Source organism: Bubalus bubalis, chromosome X (genome assembly GCF_019923935.1).
Source record: "Bubalus bubalis isolate 160015118507 breed Murrah chromosome X, NDDB_SH_1, whole genome shotgun sequence".
Taxonomy (NCBI): Eukaryota; Metazoa; Chordata; class Mammalia; order Artiodactyla; family Bovidae; genus Bubalus; species Bubalus bubalis.
The window spans coordinates 37,345,731-37,367,672 of record NC_059181.1 but is presented as its reverse complement, the minus strand read 5'-3'; the positions used below and the strand labels follow the sequence as shown (position 1 = coordinate 37,367,672).

General features: G+C 42.5%; 1 protein-coding gene across 11 annotated transcripts in view; it reads right to left on the bottom strand.

Moving 5' to 3' along the window:
- Positions 1-21,714, bottom strand: part of SYTL5 (synaptotagmin like 5) — a 259,990-nt gene extending 238,276 nt beyond the window's left edge. For 6 of the 11 annotated variants that reach the window (XM_044936825.2, XM_044936833.2, XM_044936830.2 and 3 more), the window contains exons 1-2: positions 20,892-21,450; positions 20,414-20,507 (exon numbers count right to left, since the gene is read on the bottom strand). The gene's annotated coding sequence lies outside the window, so the exon portion shown is untranslated. The other 5 variants (XM_044936828.2, XM_044936826.2, XM_044936827.2 and 2 more) reach the window with 4 other exon arrangements.
- Positions 21,715-21,942: the final 228 nt, after the last annotated feature.

The following is a 21,942-nucleotide window of genomic DNA, read 5'->3' as shown; positions in this document are numbered from 1 at the left end:
ATGAAGAGCTTTATGTAAGGAAATTTGGTGGTGATACAAATAGACAGACAGAAAAGGAAAAAAGAGGCCCTTGTCCATAGTGTGGGGATGGGTCAGAGAGAGGCAGCAGCATGGAGGCTCAGTTACTAGGCAGCAGATACCTGTGATGAGCTAAGTGAGGGGACAAGAGATAACCATGACAAGCTTGTGATACGTGTAATGACACTCAGGGCTCCTCAAGCATACCAGAAGAGGAAATTGACTCCCAGCATGGCAAATAACCGGGCTTCCCTGGTGGTTCAGAGGTTAAAGCATCTGCCTGCAATGCGGGAGACCCAGGTTCGATCCCTGGGTTGGGAAGATCCCCTGGATAAGGATATGGCAACCCACTCCAGTATTCTTGCCTGGAGAATTCCATGCAGGGAGGAGCCTGGTAGGCTACAGTTCACAGGGTCGCAGAGTCGGACACGACTGAGCTACTTCACTTTCACTTATGGCAAATAACCACATTCCTGGCTTACTAAAGGGAGAGGCAATGCCATGCCTCCCCAATCTCTGAGAGAAGACTGAAGAATTTAGACATACTTCAATTACATCATAGAAGAGGTGCCTTGAAATCCAGGCATAATAAAGGGCGTTACCAGAAGGCACATGAGGTAAGAACAAATGTGTAGAGACAGAAAATGCATTCAGCAGTCCCAGGTAAGGCACAGCACAAAGTAGACAAAGTATTTGTATTTAAATACTCCATAAAGTATATCCAGTAGTCATGTATGGATGTGAGAGTTGGACCATAAAGAAGGCTGAGTGCCAAAGAATTGATGCTTTCAAATTGTGGTCCTGGAGAAGACTCTTTGCGAGTCCCTTGGGCAGCGACAAGATCAAACCAGTCAATCCCAAACGAAATCAATCCTAAATATTCATTGGAGGGACTGATGCTGAAGCTCCAGCATCATTGAAGCTGAAGCTCCAATATTTTGGCCAACTAACAGGAAGAGCTGACTAATTGGAAAAGACCGTGATGCTGGGAAAGATCGAGGGCAGGAGGAGAAGGGGATGGCAGAGGATGAGATGGTTAGATAGCATCACTGACTCAATGGACAAGAGTTTGGGCAAACTCCGAGAGATAGTGAAGGACAGGGAAGCCTGGCATGCTGCAGTTCCTGGGGTCACAAAGAGTCCGACACAAGTGAGCAACTGAACAACAAAGAATAGCCAAACTTTCCCTAGGCTATAGTTACTACTTCAAATTCTCCCCTTTAAAATGGATCGTCCATCAACTGTTAAGTCCTTTATCATCAAGGCTCTCTATACAACATCATTTTAAGAGAAGGAAACTGACAACTGCCACAAGATCTTTCATATTCATCTTCTCTGTAATAAAATAATCCTATATTGAACCTTCATAAGAAGTAATCCCAAAAGAGTAAGCACATGCCAACATTTTTGAACATCTAATACTTCTGAAAAAAAATTGGAAATTTGATTTTTGGTGTTGGAGATGACTGATGGGGAGAAGAAAAGGCTTGACTAATATGTTTTGAAGCGAATGTCTCAGATACAAAACTCACAAAGCCAAAAACGACTATTGTTCCCCCAATGAATAAGAAATGAATAGCAACAGGAAACAAGCAACAGTCATAAAATAATAAGTTAAAATGAACCCTAAATTGATACTTCATTGTCAGTGTGACTCATTCCTTTTCCTTCCAACTTGTCATTATGTTAACAAAGAAACAAAGTCACCTTGACCATCTAGACTTCTTGGGTATCCATTTTTTCATCATCACTGTTCCGTCTCATATTTACTAACATTTATTTAATTCAATGACGTATCAGGCAGCTTGCTGATTGACATAAAAGCTAGTTACATGTGCTTTGTCATAAGGAAAGGTAGAGGGCTAAGGAAATATTGTGATATAGAAATTACAGCTAACACTTTTTTAGTATTTACCAAGTGCCAGGTAAGAGAGGTAAAGTAACACACTCGTGTTCTAACTAATAAATGGCAACAGCAGAATTCCAGCCTCAGTCCTTTTACTCAGTGTGGATTCACATCCTGGCTCTGCCTGTACTTAGAAGACCAGATTTGATCTTAATGACATTTTTAAAGTCCTATATTTTGTGCCCTTAGGGGAATATCAGATTAATATTCTTCCCATTTAATTCTTCCACCAAGAGGATGTTCTTGGAAACAGTAGCACAGTGAGAAAAGCAAAAGTTGTTCCTGGATGAGCCATCCTTTCCATTTGCTACAAGGTTTTAACTCAGGAAACCCCGAGGGTTACAGGATCACATGATGGACACTAAGCTGGCATCACGAAAGGAAGTGCAGTGTAGAGGTAAACAGCACAAGGACTTCCCTGGTGGTTCAATGATGAAGAATCTGCCTTACAATGCAGGGGACACAGGTTTGATCCCTGGTCGGGGAACTAAGATCCCACATGCCATGGAACAACTGAGCCTGCGTGTTTCAACTACTGCAGCCTGTGCACTTGGGAGCCCATGCACAACTAGAGAGCCCATGTGCCACAATCAAGATTTGACATAGCCAAAAATAAATATTAAAAAAGAAAAAGAACAGCACAGACCTGGGAGCCAGAATGTCCTAGTGTGAATCCTGGTTCCTCCACTTCATAGCTTATGACATTAGGATACTTCACTTCTCCAGGCCTCAGTTTCCTCTCCTCCAAATAGGAATAATAATAGCACCAAACTCTTAAGGCTGCCAAGCCCACAGGCCAAAGGCAACAGTACTTTGGTCCCTCTTACACATAAAGCGTCTATGTAAAGGCATTTGGGACAAAAGATCAGTGAGACAACACCTTCCTTCTCCATTACTAGAAAGTGTTAGTTGCTGAGTTGCATCCAACTCTTTGCAACCCCATGGACTGCAGCCTGCCAGGGTCCTCTGTCCGTGGGATTTCCCAGGCAAAAATACTGGAGTGGGTTGCCATTTCCTCCTCCAGGGGACCTTCCTGTGTCTCCTACCTTGCAGGTGGATTCTTTACTGTCTGTGCCACCAGGGAAGTCTCTCCATTTCTGGAGAAAAGCACTAAAGGAATCACATGACTCTTGAAAAACTAAGACAAACAGAAGTCAGACAAGGCAATGAAGGAAGCTCTAGGGATATGTAAAGAATTTTGCTACCCAAACTCCAGCTCTGTGCTAGAGGTCAGTCTATTTGTATCCTCTAGAGGCCAACATTGTGGCTGTGAGCAGACATCTTGGAGTCACAGAAGGCCTAGCTTAGATACCAAAAGTATAGGCACATTAGAAGTTTGGTGGAGGGGGGGTGGTGGGCAGATGAACTGGGAGATTGGGGATCAACATATATATACACTAACACTTAGTTACTTAGGTAACCAAGAAGAACCTACTGTATAGCACAAGGAACTCTACTCAGTGCTCTGTGATGACTGAAATGGGAAGGAGCTCCAAAAAAGAAGGAATACATGTGAACGTATAGCTGATTCACTTTGCTGTACAGTAGAAACTAACAACACTATAAAGCAACTATACTCCACTAAAAAGTAATTTAAAAAGAAACAGTTCGGAGGAGAGGGCAGTGGGCAAGAGCTGAGCAACCCAGGATAGTTCTGGATTTATAAGCTAAGCTCTACCTTGGTCTAGGCCAGGCCTTATATAATAGAGTGCAGATGCACAGCGAGAGCCAGGGAGGTCCTCAAAGCAGGTCAAAAGTTACAGGCAAAGGCAGAAATGACGACTAGTGACCAATTACACCAGTTGGCTGGGGGAAAGATTTCATAGGGAAGGTGCCAGTGAATGGTATAGGTAGGGGCCAATATGTAGACGTAGTTTTCCCCTGGCCTAAGTCTTTTTTTAATTTATTTTACTGAAGTATAGTTGATTTACAGTGTTGTGTTAATTTCTAGTAGTAGTAGTAAAGTCGCTCAGTCATGTCCAACTCTTTGCGACCCCATGGACTGTAGCCTACCAGGCTACTCTGTCCTTGGGATTTTCCAGGCAAGAGTACTAGAGTGGGTTGCCATGTTTCTGCTGTACAGCAAAGTGATTCAGTTATACACACACACACATTCTTTTTCATATTATTTTCCATTCTGGTTTATCACAGGATACTGAATATAGTTCCCTGTGCTATACAGTAGGACCTTGTTGATCTGCTCTAAATGTCATAGTTTGCATCTGTTAACCCTCAACTCCCACTCCATCCCTCCTCCACCTCCCTCCCCCTTGGCAACCACAAAGTCTGTTCTCTGTGAATGTTTCATAGGTAAGTTCATTTGTGTCATATTTTACATCCCATATATATCATTCCTAGCCTAAGTCTTGATTCAAGTCTGGCATCTTTGTGAATGGAAGTTTCAGACCTTGTCACAAATATGTTTGGTAACATATTACACAAGAAAGTCTACCTCAAAAAATAACAATAATAATGAGTGCCTACCACAAACTCCCAGACAGCTGAATGGATTATTCCATATTTAACATCCCTTGTAAACTATCTCCATCAATTCACAAGGGACATTAAACCAAATGACTAAATGTACAAAGCTATATGGGCCAAGTAGCTTCTTGCCAATATCACAATATGTTTTGATCCTCCAAGTAAATATCCTGGTCATGTTGCCATAGTTGGGAATGTTTATAGACTATATGCTTTTCTAAAGCATATATATACACACACACACACACACACACACATATATATAACATATGTGTGTATATATATTTCAATATATTCATATATACATATTCCAACTCCTTTCATTAATATCCAATCAAGAATCCAGATACTGGCTACATAGCTAAATATCAATACTTCATTTTTCACCCAGATGTACTAAAATCCCCCCCTTAAAATACTGCATAAATGCAGTAGTTTTTAGCATCTGTACTGTTAGCAGCGGTATGGTTTTACCTATTAAATTAAAACACAAAAAGGTCGCCAAAATGTTTCAGCAAATATTTAGTTGGAACAAGGTCTTCAGAGGGGAAAAAAAAAAAAGAACAAATAAAGGTTTCAAGTGGGCCAATCTCACAACTGGCACTTAACAAATATATACACCTACACTCAAAACCTTTTCATTTAATGGAAATGTCTTCGATCAATCAGTTAATGCCACATAACCCAGACCAGACACTTGATAAGGCCAGTCTAGCTTGTGGTGGGAGTGACGTTGGAGGGCAAGATTGAGCTTTAAATCCATTAGCCCACCACTGTCACCCTTTAGGTATTTAGTATACCTAAGCCAAAGCAACTGGCATATAAATATAGGGTCTAGACAGAAACAGGGATGTATCTCTTCCTTTACATCTTCTCCACAGGACAGCCTGAATAGCCTGAATATTCTTTTCTATAGGCCTTTGCTTATGACTTTTCACTTATTATGGGGAAAGTGCAATGGGGTCAAACTCCTTGTTTACAGTATCCAGTGTAATTAAAGTGTTGTATCACCTGGAATTATTCTCATGCTACTCACCCTGCCAGATGTCATGGGAGGAAATGGCAGGGAAACCTTCAGCGAACAATATCAGAACCAAACTGCTTTCTTAGAGCTAAGAAGATCATACATAGCAAGTCTGGTGTAGAGCAAATGAAGGGTCCATGGTGCCTCCCCTCAGGATTTCAAGTCCTGGGAATGTCATCCTTGACTGTCCCTATGTGGTGACGGCAGACAGTCAGGAGTTCAGGGACTTCTCTCGTGGTTCAGTAGCTAAGACTCCACGCTCCCAATGCAGGGGCATGCATGCATGCGTGCTCAGTCATGTCTGACTCTGGGTGACCCCTGGACTGTAGTCCATCAGTCTCCTCTGTTCATGGGATTCTCCAGGCAAGGATACTGGAGTGGGTTGCCATTCCCTTCTCCTGAAGGGAGATCTTCCCAACCCAGGGATCAAACCTGAGTCTCCTGCATTGGCAGATGGATTTTTTACCGAGTCACCTGGGAAGCCCTCAATGCAGGAGGCCCAGGTTCAATCCCTAGTCAGGGAACTAGAACCTGTAGGCCACAACTAAAGATCCTGCATGCCACAACTAAGACCTAAATAAACAAACAAAAATTAAATATATATTAAAAAAAAAAAAAGAAAGAAAAACTACAGTCACATATCCAAAAGGCCTGGGTGGAGGTGGGGAAAAGTGGGGCCAGAAACACCATACCACCTAATACCTTCAAATAAATTCTTCTTAAACTAGTGAAAGAGGATTTGATTGTCCTCTGCTAAGAAACCAGACTGATACAGCTATACTGCTTGACAAGCAAAGGTTAAAATGCACAAATGCAGCAAAACTACCAGAAAAAAACCTTGGAAAAAGGAATCAATTTCCAATATAGTGATTAAAAATTCTATGGTTTACCTAACCACCTTTGGTCTGCTTCTACCCTCTCCTTTCTTATTTCTCTTTCATTACCCTGCTATTCCTCTCCTAATCCTTTGCTTTGGAGTCTAAAATAGCTGAATGATATATGTTAATACATGCATTGAAAAATCTCTGGAAAAATACCAGTAACAGTTAATAAGAGATGTATCTGAAAAGGATTAAAGGATATGGGGTGGAAAGTAATCTTAATTTTCACTGTGTGCTCTTTGATGGTTGATTTTTTTAAAACCACATTAGTTAATTATTCTTTTGGTTAGAAATTAAAGCAAAAACCTGCCCCTAAAAAGGAAAGAGAGACAAACAGTAAAACAAGTCCACATGTAACCATTGGTTTTACTCTTTTTTGTGTGCTTAAAAACTATAGGGCTAGCCATAGTTTGGTATAGAAATTCATGCTATTGGTCATAAATAAGATTGGGATTATTTCATTAAAACTTCATTACCATGAGTCCATACTAATATAAATGACTGAATAAGTAAATGGGACAGAGGAGACCATTTTCCTACACAGAAGAATTCTACCTAATTCATATAGATACTCCACCCTCAAGGAGATGGAACATAATTCCCCACAACTTGAGCACGGACTGCACAGAGTGGCTTCCTTTCTACTGTACGATCCAGCAATCCCACTCCTGGGCATATATCCAGCAAAAAAAAAAACACGTAATTTGAAAAGTCACATGTACCCTAATGTTTATTATATACTTACAAGAGCTAAGACAGGGAAGCAACCTAACTGTCCATCAACAGATGAATAGATAAAGAAGATGTGGTACACATATACAATGGAATACTACTCAGCCATAAAAACAAATGAACTAATGCCATTTGTAGCAACACGGATGGACCTAGAGATTATCAAACTAAGTAAAGTTGAATCAGAAACAGAAAGACAAATATCATATGATGTCATTTATATGTGGAATCTTAAATGATACAAATGAACTTACTTACAAAAAGCAGAAATAAACCCACAGACAGAGAAAACAAGCTTATGATTACCAAAGAGGAAAAGTGGAGGAAGAGGGATAAATTAAAAAGTTGGGATTACATATAGACACTTTTATATATAAAATGGATTGCCAACAAGGACCTAATATATAGCACCAAGAACTCTACTCAATATCTTGTAACCTATAAGAGAAGAGAATGTAAACATATATATATATAAAACTGAATCACTGTGCTATACACCTGAAACTCAACATTGTAAATAAACTGTATTTCAATAAAAATTTTTTATAAAGACTGAACTACCTCTGAGAGTGTTTTTACTGGAGAGTTAGGAGGCGTGCATGGCTCTGCTCAAGATAACACGCCACAGGGGAAAGGCCTTGAAGCAGAAGAGGCTCAGGGTGCCAAAGACCACTGTACACTGTTATAGGGCAGTCACTAGAGAACTATTTGAAGGTAGACATCCCTGAATGGGGAAAATAGAGTGGAGAAAGGAGATGGATGAATACAATGGTAAGACAAACTCCTCTGAGGAGGAGGCAGGACTTTCACCAAGAAGCATGGAGGTCTGTCTGCAGGGCAATGAACAGGAAGTTCCTCTCAAAGAGAAGGCCTGTGAGATTCGAAGGGAACTGGGATGTATTGCAATCCCTACCTCCTCCCATGAAGGGTTGCGTGTGAGTGCTAAGTCACTTCAGAAGTGTCCAACTCTTCACAACCCCATAGACTGTAGCTTACCAGACTCCCCTGACCATGGGATTCTCCAGGCAAGAATACCGGAATGGGTCGCCATGTCCTCCTCCAGGGGATCTTCCTGACCCAGGAATCAAACTCACGTCTCTTATATCTCTTGCATTGGCAGGCGGGTTCTTTACCACTGGCACCACCTGGGAAACCCCCCATGAAGGGTTGGAGATACTTAATAAATGCTTTCCTTGTGGACTGTGGATTAGATAACATTGGGTATTCACTTTAAATCATTTCCTTCATCTGTTGTAATTTCCTTCGTTTTGCTTACAGCAAGGTTCTCAACTTAGGGTCCACGGTCCCCAAGGATGTATGGATAGAATTTAGAAGGTCAATGAACTTGGATGGAAAAAAAAATTACATCCTTATATTCACTAATCTCAGAGACATTACTATGTCAACAAAGGTCCGTTTAGTCAAGGCTATGGTTTTTCCAAGTCATGTATGGATGTGAGAGTTAGATTGTAAAGAAAGCTGAGCACCAAAGAAATGATGCTTTTGAACTGTGGTGTTGGAGAAGACTCTTGAGAGTCCCTTGGACTGCAAGGAGATCCAACCAGTCCATCCTAAAGGAGATCAGTCCTGGGTGTTCATTGGAGGGCCTAATGTTGAAGCTGAAACTCCAATACTTTGGCCACCTGATGCGAAGGGCTGACTCATTTGAAAAGACCCTGATGCTGGGAAAGATTGAGGGTAGGAGGAGAAGGGGACGACAGAGGATGAGATGGCTGGATGGCATCACCGACTCAATGGACATGAATTTGGGTGAACTCTGAGAGTTGGTGATAGACAGGGAAGCCTGGTGTGCTGTGGTTCATGGGGTTGCAGAGTCGGACACAACTGAGTGACAGAATTGAATTCACCAATCTCTAACCAAAATTTAGTATTTCCTTCAAATATGGATATAGGCAATAAACCACAATAGTTTCAGTATCTGTGTGGCTTTGTCACCAATAGAAATCACACATATTTCACACATCACATTACAGTTATTGCATATATTGTGAAATACATGGGCTCCAAAAATCACTTCAGGTGGTGACTGCAGCCATGAAATTAAAAGACACTTGCTCCTTGAGGGGAAAGGTATGAGAAACCTAGACAGTGTATTAAAAAGCAGAGACATCACTCTGCCAACAAAGGTCCACATAGTCAAACCTATGGTTTTTCCAGTAATCATGTATGGATGTGAGACCTGGACCACAAAGAAAGCTAAGTGCCAAAGAATTGATGGTTTCAAATTGTGGTGCTGGAGATGACTCTTTAAGAGTCCCTTGGACATCAAGGAGATCAAACCAGTCAATCCTAAATGAAATCAATTCTGAACATTCATCGGAAGGGCTGATGCTGAAGTTCCAATACTTTGGCCACCTGATGCAAAGAGCCAGCTAATTGGAAAAGACCATGATGCTGGGAAAGATTGAAGGCAAAACAAGAAGCGGGTGGCAGAAGATGAGATGGTTAGAGAGCATCACTGACTGAGCAAACTCTAGGAGACAGTGGAGGACAGAGGAGCCTAGTGTACTGCAGTCCATGGGGTCGCAAAGAGTCAGACATGGCTTAGCAACTGAACAACAGTATATTGTGAAATATCCCTTTGTTCATTACGACTTTAAAATTTGGGCAGTCAGTAGGCCCACAATTAGATCTTACTGTGTAGTAAGTTAATAAAGAAGAAGGGAAGTGAAGTGAAGTCACTCAGTCGTGTCTGACTCTTTGCAACCCCATGGGCTGTAGCCTACCAGACTCCTCCGTCTATGGGATTTTCCAGGCAAGAGAACTGGAGTGGGGTGCCATTGCCTTCTCTGGGGGATCTTCCCGACCCAGGGATGGAACCCGGGTCTCCCACATTGTAGGCAGACACTTTACCGTCTGAGCTACCAGTGAAGTTAATAAAGAAGTGCATTGCAATTCTGATCATTGTATTTCAATATAATTTGTTTCCTTTGTAATCCAATCTGTTTGATTTTATGTATTTAAACCACTATTCTGATAAACAGACCATCACCTTCGTCAAAGGGTCCATGACACAAAAATGGGGTAAAGGTTATCAACCTTATGATACAACAAGGAGAAGGTTTAAAAATGAAGAGGGAAATGTCCTGTTAATAGCCTCACCACTTCCCCGCCATTATACTAGCAACCAATACACACACACCCCAAAGAGAGAAGGGGACTGTAGCCCACGAATGCAGTGTTAAGACTAGCAATAAAATGACAGTGGGCGTGCAGCAGAAAGCAGTGAGGAGCCTCAGGACACAGAGGAGCCACAGGCAAAGCAGATGATGAAACGGAGGACACAGCAAACTGTTCTAAGTATACGAAAGGACGTAACACTTAAGGGCCACATGCTTAGTCACTCAGTCGTTTCTGACTCTCTGCAACCCTATGGACTACAGCCCTCCAGGCTCCTCTGTCCATGGGATTCTCTGGGCAAGAATACTGGAGGGGGTAGCCATTCCCTTCTCCATGGGATCTTTCTGAGATTCTTTACCATCTGGGCCACCCAGGGAAGCCCCTCAGGGCCATAAGGAAACTGAATATTGTGCCCTGCCATTCTAACTGGTCACAATACACTGGAAACAAAAAGGGAGGAAATATATCACATGATGAAGAACACTGACTCAAAGCCATTAGCTCAGAGCAAGGACTGGAATAGGCTTTCACCAAGACCACGTTCTGTTAGCACAGCATCTTTGTTGGTGGCAGTTTCATTTAAAAAAATTTATATAATCTGATATATACAAAATATTCTATATCATTTATAAAGTATAAGGAATAATGATAAATGAGTTTCAGTGAACCTATCACCAAATGCAAGACCTAGAACATTCTGAATGTCAGTGCATCTACTGTGTGCTCCTACCTCCCCCATCCCTGTCTCCACAGCAGAGGAAAGCACTAGCCTGAACTGGGATTTACCTTACTTTACAGTTTATCATGTGTGTGGGATTCCTCTCAAAGCATTGCTTAGTGTTGTTTTTAAGCTTTATAAAAATTATGCCCAACTGCATGAAGTTTTTGGTAACTTAGCTTTTCATTCACTATTTTGTTTCTAATAGGCAGCTATGTTCTTATATATAACAGTGGTGAATTCATTTTTATTCTATATAAATATAGAATAACGAATATATATATATAAAATATATATAAAATATATAAAATATAAATATATTATATATATATATTTATCTATATAAAATAATGAATAACAAAATTTTTTATCTATTTTCCCATCAGTGAACAAATACTTTATTCCAGTACTTTTGTATTATCAGCTATGTTGCCAAGGACATGTCTAAGGAGATTTCCTGGTTCACATGCAGAAGAATTTGAGAGGTTATACCTAGAAATAAAATTGCTGGGTCAAAGAATATACGCATGTTCAATTTCACAAGATAATGCCAAGGGGACTTCCCTGGTGGTCCAGTGGCTAAGACTGCACACTCCCAATGCAGGGAGCCTGTGTTCGATCCCTGGTCAGAGAACTAGATCCCACGTGCTGCAACTAAGTGTTCCCGTGCTGCAAATAAAGATCCTCGTGCAACCAAATAACTAAACAAAATATTTTAAAAAAAGATAGTGCCAGTTTTATTTTCCAAAATGATTTTACCAAATGTGCACTCCCCTCAGCAAGGTACATAGAGGGGTGGGAGGTGGGAGGAAGGTTCAAGAGGGAGGGGACATATGTATACCTATGGCTGATTCATGTTGATGGATGGCAGAAACCAACACAACATTGTAAAGCCATTATCCTCCAATTAAAAATGAATTAAAAATTTTTTAAAAAAACAAGGTACATCAATTCCTATTGATCCATGTACATACCAATACTTGACACTATCAGATTTCATAATGTATTGCCATCTCTGCACACTCAAGATAGTATATTGCTTCATCCTATTAGGGGCATAGAAGTGTCAGCAAGTGCCAAAACTTTTATCAGTACAACTAATTCAAAGTTATACAAGGTCTTAACCTAAGTTCTCCCTGAAATGCAGAGCCTGAGACAAGGGTTTGCAGGCAAGCAATTTGGGGAATTGATTTCAGAAAATAGAATTAGGGAATTTAGGAAAGGGAAGCAGAAAAGAGAAAATCAATACAGGGGCATATTTTCAGTTGGCCACAAACTGTAGGCAATGGGGACCTTCACCTTTCTTAGACTCTATGTGAATGACTTAGAAGCTCACAAAACTTAAATGCAGTTCAAAATTATCTAGTCAAGGATGGGAGAAAGAAGCCTTTATCTCTGGCTCCCAACCCATGTTAGTCAAGGATTGATTCACGGGCCTTAAATACCCTCACAGTCCCCAATACCTATGTGAGTGCCAGGCAGTTCCAACAGGCCTCTGTGTTGTAACATTGAAGCAGTCCCAGGGTGGAAAGTGAACTATCCACTGTAAGGTTCAAGCAAGGTCCTGTCTGGTTACACCCACATGAAATTGGCTGCAGGATCAATGGCTTGACTAAAAGGGAGGCTGAAAGGATGCACAGTGAGACACAAGATGTGCCCAATATACGCAGCTACTAAGTGGCAGGGATGGAACGCAAACATATGTGTCTATTACAGTTCAAACAGTAGGCATTTGGTACATAGTATGTAAACAGTGTCCACTGCCTACCCAACAGCCTTCACTACCTTTCTTCTCGGCTAGGACAACACTAACATGCTCAGGAAGCCAGCGAAGAGCTCTGAAATGGAGCTGGCACAGTAGCTGCAGGGCTCTGTCATGAGCCCAGATTCCTTGACTTTTCCATTCTCACCACATCAGTGCTGACATACATCCTGAGTCCAAGAGGGCTCTAGCCATCATGCCTGCATTCCAGGCTAGCAGCTGGAGGAAACAGGAAGTATGCAAAGGACCCTCCTCCCAGTCAAGCCATCTCTCTTTAGGCAGGCTTCCTTAGAAGTCCCCACACAACACAATGGTTCTCTGTGGCACCGCTCAGTCATAGGATCACACCTTGGTACAAGAGATGCTGGGTCACAGAGACCATTCAGTGGATGCATCAGCACCAGGAATAAAACTGCACCATCACTAAGGGAGAAGGCAAGAAAGGATGCTGAATGGCAACTAGAGGTCTCTGCCAAAGGAGCCGTTTGATGTGGGGCAAGCTCTTAATCTATACTGCAGTCTTCCTCTTTGTACATTGGAAGTAAAAGTACTACTTCACAAAGTTATTACGAGGACCAAATGAGATCATGTAAATAAAATTGCACAGTTGCTGGGATGCAGAAAATGATGAATAAACGCTAGCAGTGCAAGCTCGGATAACTGATCTTATCAGTGTCTCTGCATTTCTCAGGCTTGAAGGTGCTGGATGCTGACTCACTCCCATAATGCTCATAAGTGTTTAAAGTCAGAGTGGAGGCTTAGTAATTTACAATGAGAAATGAAACTTTCACACAGACCAGACAGCTTGACCAGGTTATTCGCTCCCTGAAGGCAACAGACATGGAGAATCATAAGGTTGACTGCCAAGCATGAAATCAGGAGAAACAGAATTCATTATACAATTCAACTATTTAATGGCATTGGGCTTGGACACTCTCTTGCATCGTCTCCACAACTGAGTTTATCTAATCTGGCAGGTCCGATGATCAGGCTGGAAGTATCACAGGTAACCTCTCCCCTGGACAGTGCTAGGAGGTTTTACCAATTGCTGGCAAAACTCACCAAAAACGTAGAAACTGTGCGAAGACCCTGAGGGTAAACTCCAACAATTTTGGCATCAGCAAATTCATTCTGGAATAGGAGGCCCTATAAACCTGGCATAACTTTGGAAAAGTCAGAAGTGAGGGAAAATGGGGCAGCATGAAACCGCTTTAGATTTATTGGATTAAAAGTTGAATTCATTTTTTACTTTAAAATGGAAATATTTTAGATGCTTCATACCAGAGATGAGAGAACATTATTAATAAGAACTAAAAACATAAATGCTACAAATTGAGCAAACAAAAATATAACAATGTATATATACATGCATGTGCCAGAATCTCACTTGTGACAATTTTTTATCTTCTAGGCTGTACATATACCTTCTGTTGCCAGTTTTGCTCTAAATAGGGTACAATAAAAAGTAGGAGAGCAATGTGGCATAAAGGAAAGTGTGTTAAACTTTGGCATCAAAGTTGCTTTTCAGTCTTGGCTTGACCTCTTGTAAGTAATGAGATCTGAACAAGTTATTTAATGTCTCAAAACTTTTTCTCCTCTGTGATAGACTGCAAAAAATAGTCCCTGTTCCTTATCCCTCTCTATATCCATTTCTTTGGTCATAACTTCGTAGGGTCCTCCCACTCTGACTCTGGGCCTAACTATGGGGCTTACTTTGGCCAACAGGACAAGGTAAAAGTGAGGGTATGCCAGTTATGCATCTAGGCCTCAAGAGACCTATTTATTTCCATTTGTTCTTTTCTGTACCTCTGCTGGCTGCCCTGAGGACACGACCGGGTAGCCTGCCAGAGGATGAGAAACATGTGAAACAGAGCCCAGGCACCAGTTACTCCACTCAAGGTTAGTCTAGGAATATTACTCAGTGATTTAAGGAAAAAAAAAGAATGAAATAATGCCATCTGCAGCAACATGGATGGACCTAGAGATTATCATACTAAGTGAAGCCAGCCAGACAGAAAAAGATGAATATCATACAGCACAACTTATATGTAGGATCTAAAAAAAATGATATAAATGAACTTATTCACAAAATAGAAAGACTCACAGAACACAAATGTATGGTTACCAAAGGAGAAAGGGGAGAGGGAGGGATGAATTATGAGTTTGGGGTTAAAACATACACACTACTATATATAAAATAGATAACCAACAAGGACCTACTGTACAGCACAGGGAACTATACCCAAAGCTTGTAATAACCTATAATGGAAGAGAACATTAAAAAAAAAGCGTGTGTGTGTGTGTGTGTGTGTACATAACTGAGAAAACTGAAAGGGTTAGCCTACATCAGCCAATATCCAGATAAATCCAAGACATGTGAACAATCCCAGCCAAGATCAACAAAACAGCCTAGTTAACCCCCAGCTGACCTAGACACATGAGCTTATAATACGCACATTGTCATATGCTACTGAGATTCTATGGTTGCTTGTTATGCAGCATTATTATGGCAGCAGATAACTGACACACACGTATCTGATATATTAGAGGTTACAACAGCTAAATGAGATATCAAAGGTAGAGTGACCAATATACAAAAAATATATATATAGCTATTTTGGGGGACAAGTTTCTACTTTAAAAAAAAATAAAACCACATTCTTGAAATTATACCCAGGTCACTAACATATTTTTTTGGATGTTTCTAAACCATTTAGTCTCACATTTGCAGACAGTCTCTTGTTTTACTCTCCCAAAAAAGTAAAAACATCTGCAGACCATGAATTCTAATTGAACTTTCAAAGAGCAGGCAAACTATTTTTCCACCTCCAGTCATTTTGCAGAGGGGGGTATTGTTTGATGTAGCTCACCATTGGTCTCACGTAGAAATAAAAATTTAATTAAATTAGAATTTAAAATTAATGTGTTTTGAGAAATGTGCAATGCCTCCCAGCCCTGCCCCAGATTGTACAATCTCTAGAATAGTTAATCCTCCAAAGAAAAAAATCACATATAAGAAGCCAGCAACTCATCTCATAGAATCATCTTTGAGCTGATATAAGGGCAAGCTGCAATTTAGCTCTGTGATTAGAAAATAAACATAAATAGAGATAAATGGGCCGATGTATAGACTCCCTGTTCATTCACTTCCATTTGCATAAGAGATTAAGAGACATCAGTGTAGCATTTTCTCTCATTTCCTCATCCTTTGTCTTTTGAGCAGATAAAGTAATTAAGTCTGGCAAAACAAAAAGTACAACGCTATAAACTTCACAAACAATGATATATGTAATGAACTAGATTCACTCCATACCACAGAATCTCAAAATGTGAGAGAGACATGGTTCACAAAGCTCTTCTCAGTATCTGAACAATCCCTAAAATTGAAATGTGTATTTCCACTAGGAGCCCCGGCTTCCTGTGTGTTTAATATAAAGTGTATACAGACTGACGGAACTTTAAATAACTGAAATTAAACATTTAAAAAATAAAAAAAGAAGGGATGGTTCCTATACCAGCAGCACCATGAGAAGTAGTGCATACTGATGATTTAGGGCGATGGATTTTCTTTGGGAGCCTTCTCTGTTCCTTACTGCAGAACATGTACTACAAAAAATGTTTGAGATGATCCTTAGCGCACACATGAAAGCTGAAGTTGATGAAGGAAAAGAGAGCATATGTCTCACTGCCAGCTTGGAGACTTGTTAGAAACACAAATTCTTGGGCTCTAACCCTTAGGCCCTAACCGTACAGAATCACAAATTCTGAAGTCAGGATCCAGCAATCTGTTTTTAACAAGCTCTCCAGGTGATTCCCATGCCTGCTCAAGCTTCAGAAGTACCAATCTAGACAGCACCAAAGCTGCTTCCAGCATTATCTGGGGACTGGCAGCATTGGCATCACCTGGAGTTCATGAGACCTGCAGACCCTCATGCCTCACCCAGAGTTAGTGAACTGGAATCTCAACTATAGAAAGATCTTCCGGTGAATTGTCTGCACAGTAACTTTTGGGTAGTGCCATACTCATACCTGTCCAGTGGTTCCTGTTCTGGGCTGAATTGTATCCCCACACCCCCAACCCCAGCGACTTCCCTGGTGGCTCAGATGGTAAAGCTTCTGTCTACAATGCGGGAGACCTGGGTTCCATCCCTTGGTTGGGAAGATCTGCTGGAGAAGGAAATGGCAATCCACTCCAGTACTCTTGCCTGGAAAATCCCATGGACAGAGGAGCCTGGTAGGCTACAGTCCATGGGGTCGCAAAGAGTCAGACATGACTGAGTGACTTCACTTTCACCCTCAACCCCACTCCAATTCACAAGTTGAAATCCCAACCCCTAGTACTTCAGAATCTGTGCATGGAGACAGAGCTTTTATAAAGAGGTAATGAAATCAAAATGAGGGGTGGGCCCTAATCCAATATGACTGGTGTCCTTGTAAGAGGAGACTGGGACACAGATACATCAGAGGAAAGACATGAAAACAGTGAGAAGGAGGCCATGTACAAGGCAAGGAGAGGGACCTACCTCAGAAGACGCCAGCCCTGCCAACACCTTGATCTTGAACATCTAGCTCTCAGAACTGTGAGAAAATAAATTCAGTTTTTAAGTCATCTAGTCTGCGGTACTTGATTTTGGGAGCCGGAGCAACTGATAACAGTTCCCAAAGTCAGCAGCAAAGTCATCTGCTGCTGCTGTTAAGTCGCATCAGTCATGTCCAACTCTGTGTGACCCCATAGACGGCAGCCCACCAGGCTCCCCGGTCTCTGGGATTCTCCAGGCAAGAACACTGGAGTGGGTTGCCATTTTCTTCTCCAATGCATGAAAGTGAAAAGTGAAAGTGAAGTCGCTCAGTCGTGTCCGACTCTTAGCGACCCCATGGACTGCAGCCTACCAGGCTCCTCCACCCATGGGATTTTCCAGGCAAGAGTACTGGAGCGGGTTGCGATGGCCTTCTCGGGGAAGTCCAGGTATCAGGCCTTAAATCTGGACTTTTAAGAGCTCCCTGGGTGATTTTTAAAGTGCAAAACAGTTTGAGAACCACTGATGCTAAGTCAGAGAAGGCAATGGCACCCCACATCAGTAGGTCCTCTCTGCAAATACATCAGGACTTCTACTGGAAAAGTCAAGAATCCAAGCTGGCAGTGAGATATATGCTCTTTTTTCCTTCATCAACTTCAGCTTTCATGTGTGCGCTAAGGATCATCTCAAACATTTTTTGTAGTACATGTTCCACACTAAGAAACAGAGAAGGTTCTCAAAGAAAATCCATCGCCCTAAATCATCAGTATCTACAACTTCTCATGTTTTTCTTGGCCCTCCAGCTAAGTTGCTCTCCAGACTCCTAGGATGCAAATTCGAGACTCTGAGTTTGTGTAACCCAGAATTTCAGGGCATAGGTGCCAAACCAGTAATTATGTTTTTTAATCGCTAAACCCTTTTCCATTTGTCCTTGTGAGGTTGTGATGCTCCCAAACTCACAGCACAACTATCTACTTACTGAAGGTTTACTCTCTTTCAGAAGCTGGAGGATCTGACCCACATTTATAACAATAAAAACCATACATGCCATATATATATTATATATAGAAATTTATTTTTCTACCTGCAGTCTCTAAAAGTTACCACTCTACAAAAATGATTTAGCACCCTTAAAATACCATACCCGAGAGAGAAAATAATCCTGTTCTGAATATGCTTTTGCTACACTGTTTAATATTTAATGTGATAGTTGGACCAATCATTAATACCATCACTGGCTAAAACAGAACCACTTTCTTTCATGACAGTTCAACAGACTTGCCAGCTAGTTTCCAAAATCTCTCTCCAAAGCCCCTCTCCCTGGCCTCCTTCCCACAATACAAGCTAAAAAACCAGATATTTCCTGGCCTCCCCATGCCACAGTCCAGTCCCATGGATTGATAGGTGGCCCAACTCTGACCAATAAGATAAAAGGGAGATTCTGTTGAGGAACATTGGGGAAGTTATTTCTTATCTGATAGGAGAAAGTTGCAGGAGGAAGTTATTCTACCACTTTCTACCCCATTAACTGCATTTGAATGTGGGATAAGGATGTAATGTCTAGAGCTGTTACAGACATCTTGAAACCAGGACAGTGAAAGTTGCTCAGTTGTGTCTGACTCTTTGCGACCCCATGGACTATACAGCCATGGAATTCTCCAGGCCAGAATATTGGAGGGGCTAGCTTTTACCTTCTCCAGGGGATCTTCCCAACCCAGGGATCGAACCCAGGTTTCCTGCATTGCAGGTGGATTCTTTACTAGCTGAACCACAAGGGAAGCCCAGGAAACCAGGAGGGTAAATCTAATCCCCTGACACTGTTGGGCCACTGAGCCTACTCCAGTAATCACCTGCTGTCAGCTTTCTCTAATTTGTTAAAGCCGCTTTTAGTTGACTTTTCTGTTGCAGAAAAAAAAAAAGTCATAACTAATATATAGATGTTTTCCATATATGTCAAACCCTTATTTAGAATAAGTATAGTCTGAGAATCCACACTAAGAATCATTGAATTAGGAGGTTTATCTTATAGGAGTGAAGAAAAAGCATGCCCAGGAGATGTTCAAGGGATGCCAAACCCAATTTAAACTGCCAAATTCATGTATTCATTCATTCATTCAGACCCCCACCTAATTTTATAGGCTCCAAGGATATACAGATGAATAAGACATTACCCTGCCTTTCAAGAAATTTTACTATCTTGAGCAAGACTGTTGTGCAAACCAAGAGTCACAAGAGGCAGAGAAGAGTCATGTTGTCCAACAGGTGGGAAATCTGACTCAGTTTGGGGGTCTCCTTGGGAAGAGCTTTGAAAAAAAAAAAAAGGATCACCACAGTTTCCATTTAACTCTAAAAAGTTACCCCTGGGAACTGACTAAACATCTCATGTTTTATTAATTTTCTGGGGGGAGGAGGGTAAAGGTTTATCTCTATAATCACAGATTATAAACCAAATGATGATTCAGGAAAGCACAATTAATGATAGGCGACCCAATCAACTGCCAGAAAAGCTGCCCCCACCATACTTCTCTATCCCACAAAGCAGGAGAAAGACACGAGGTTTTTTTGGGGGGGTACGGGGGGAGGGTGAGGAGACGTTCGCCTTCCGCCCATATCAGCAGGCTTGTTCATGTAGAACAGAACTGTGCTGTGAATTTAGACCACCTGTTAACACTGCATCAAACCAAACAGTACTGATGTAAAGCAATCAGTCGACAAGACGAGCCACAAATGCAGGGCATTCTAGGAGGTTCTTTCCTTTGCTACTTTTAAGCAAAAAAAAGAGCAGCAACAATTAGTACCTATTTAATAGTCACGGAAACACTTGAGCTTAATGGTCGAGAAAGGGGCATGCACCCTCCCCGCGTCGATTTTTCTAAAAGCAGCTGGTGGGAGCACCTCCCCCCCACCCCCCCCCCCACACACACACACACACACTCGTAAAGGAAAAGTAAGAGGTAGCTTTGCAGTGTTAAATCCTTCTAAGAGACAGTGTTCACTGATTTTCTTGAAGAGAAATAATAGGTTTGGAAGCATCTCTGAAAACAGAGAAAATAAGACCCGCGGTAGCCTCCTAAAAATTTCCTGAAATACGATACATTCAAAATAAAATATTCAAGAGAGTCCTTCAGTGAATTGTTTCAACATGATCGTGGCAGTCACATTAATTGTGCCTCCGGAACATTTTGATTCAGTCAGCGGTGCCGAGATTGATATGCAGCAACTGCAGTTACCTTACAGCTCTGGCAGGTCCTGGGCTGGCTCCAAGATCCCAACTCGGGTTACGGTAGAGCATCTGCCACCTCGCAGAGAAATGAGGAAACCGCCCTGGCAAGGGATTCCAGCTCAGCCTTCCAGCTTTCTCGTCACCCTTGTCCCCCAACCCCCCTCCAAACGCGACCTCTGAGAATAACCCAGGAAGAAAGTGGGGGAGGAGGGACACACGAAACAAATCGAACATTCCTAGCCCCATAAACGCCGCATCCGGACATTTGAAGATACCCGGGAAATTAAATAGGGCCCCAGAGTTTGGCTTGTTTGGGGTCTTAGCGTGCATTTGATCTTCTCTGTTGCGTTTTTTTTAAATCTAACTTTCTGTCTCCAACGGAGAGAACCAGAGGTGAAAGCAAAGGCAGACCGAGGCACAGACTAGGAGACCGCCCCCCCCTCCTCCCCGCGAGCTACCCAAGCATCCAAAGACCAGAAACTTACCTGGCCGTCACCTAGACGGAAGAACGCCGGTCCCCCCTCAGGAGGGGCAGGTATTCAAGGTTGAGTCGCCGAAGCTGGAGATGAAATTAGACCCCAGGCGGGAGGCGAAGTCCCGCTCCGAGCCCAGGGGAGCAGAGTGACTCACGCGCTCGGTGCCCGCCTCTCGCGCCGCGCGCCCCTCGCGCCGCCCGCCCCCGGCAGGTACCGGGTCGAAGCGCTGGGGGGCGTCTCCGGCCGCCCTTAAGCTCAGCGCCGTCTACCGGACTCCCCTAGGCGGCGGCGCCAGAGCCCATCCAGCGGGGGCTGCGCCTGCCACAGCTCGCCCCTGGAGACGACCCTGCCGGACATGAGCTGCCCTCGTGGGTCTCCCCTCTGCGCCGCTACCCGGGGACCCGCTACCCCTGGCCTACCCATCTGAGCTCAACACACTTTCCACGTGCCATCTGGACACACAACGCCAAGGCCCGTACCCCCTTCCCTCCGGGGAAGGCAGGACCAACCCGGCAAGACCCCCTTGCCCTGCTACCCTCGGCCTCCCCCTTGTGGCCGGGGCACCAGAACCTACCCCTCCCAGAAGCGAGCACAGCTGGCTCCAAGATCCCAGGTGTGTCCTTTCCTGTAGGTCTCCCCCTCCTCGTTAAGGCTCGTTATTAAGTCCTTTGCACAGTGAGGCCAAAAAAAAAAAGGTCTGAGTTTGGATCAGAGAATCGTTCCTTGCAGGGCCATGCCAAGAGACGGGGTGGCTCCTGCCCTAAAAGCCCCAAACTCCCCGCAAGGGTTTTCACAAATCACTTTTATTTATTTTTTTTATTTTTTTTTAAATTTTATTTTATTTTTAAACTTTACATAATTGTATTAGTTTTGCCAAATATCAAAATGAATCCGCCACAGGTATACATGTGTTCCCCATTCTGAACCCTCCTCCCTCCTCCCTCCCCATTCCATCCCTCTGGGTCGTCCCAGTGCACCAACCCCAAGCATCCAGTATCGTGCATAAAATCACCTGAGGGAAGGAGGTCGCAGGGTCTGTGATTAAATCCTGTGCAAGTCT